Raw genomic sequence first — 1,242 nt, forward strand, 5'->3', positions numbered from 1 at the left:
GATCACGAGTTGCTGTGCTGAAGTATATTTGATTTAAAGTTCTATAATGTATCGTATCATAGAGTTTAATTTCAATGCTCCCACCATTTTATTGGAAATCAGTACACATAATCTGACTCAAGACAAAGCTAGTCAATTTAAGAAAATTGTATAGCTTGTTCTGCTTTCGATGGACCTATCCTACCAGAGTTTGCGATATTGGCTATAATATTGTTCGATCCCTTGCAACTCCATGGCTATGGTAAAAGTAAGTTGTGTGTTTAATAATCGTTTTGGCATGTCCTATTGAATGATTAGGTTACTTCCAAGCATTCTTCAAGTGAAGACCATTACATTTTGTTAAAATAGAAAAATTGAAAATTAGGATTTTTTGGAAGTTACAAAATTAAAAGTGTAATACAAAATTTGGATTCCTTTTCCAAAATCAAAGAGGAAATGTCTTATGGTCAAGGTCGATCAGAGTCGAAATGGCAAAGTTATTAGCCCTCAAAGGGGTAAATGTGTGCAAAAACGACCAAATTGTCAATTTGGGGGTCAATAACTCTGCCATTTCGATTCCGATCGTCTTGGAGCATAAAACATTTTCGTTTTCTTTTGTCAAGATGACCCCGAAACAATAGTTACCTTTGCACATTTCCCTCGAACCCCAAACGCCTCCTCCCCTCCAACTTACGTAAGTAAACACGTAAACCATTCAAAATATCACTTTCGTTCCTTTTCACCGGACACCGGCGAAACTTGGTAAGTCGAGTTCCGCAACTCAAAAACTAAAAATTTCACACTCGGTTTGACCATCTGACATTATGATCACGTGTGAGAGAATCAGAAAGTCGCGAAGTGGGCGCAAGAACCCATTTGCGTGTTCGCGCTCTTTTTCACTCAGTGTAGCCACCACCGAAACAGCAACATTTGAAGCTCCCCTTACGAAAAAAAGAGCCATATATTTCAAATTAGTCCATAGCGAACGAAAAGAGGACACTGGGTCTCCCTTAAATTGTCGATGTTAAAGCAAACTTCCATTTCGTCGTCGGTGCAGCCGTTTTCCAGAAAAAGAGGAACGCAGACACGGACAGACAGACAGACAGACAGACTCACGACGGAGACATCGCCTGACCCCTCATCGACTTGGACTGAGCTTCGCTCAGCGATAAGTTTTGGCTTTTAATCCGCACCAGCTGCTGGTGCGTATAACTTTTCATGGGCTATTCGCACCAGCTGGTGCATATAACACTTGGTGTCTTA

The sequence above is a fragment of the Frankliniella occidentalis genome, unplaced genomic scaffold (assembly GCF_000697945.3).
Source record: "Frankliniella occidentalis isolate FOCC.00 unplaced genomic scaffold, Focc_3.1 Scaffold86, whole genome shotgun sequence".
In the NCBI taxonomy this organism is placed as follows: Eukaryota; Metazoa; Arthropoda; class Insecta; order Thysanoptera; family Thripidae; genus Frankliniella; species Frankliniella occidentalis.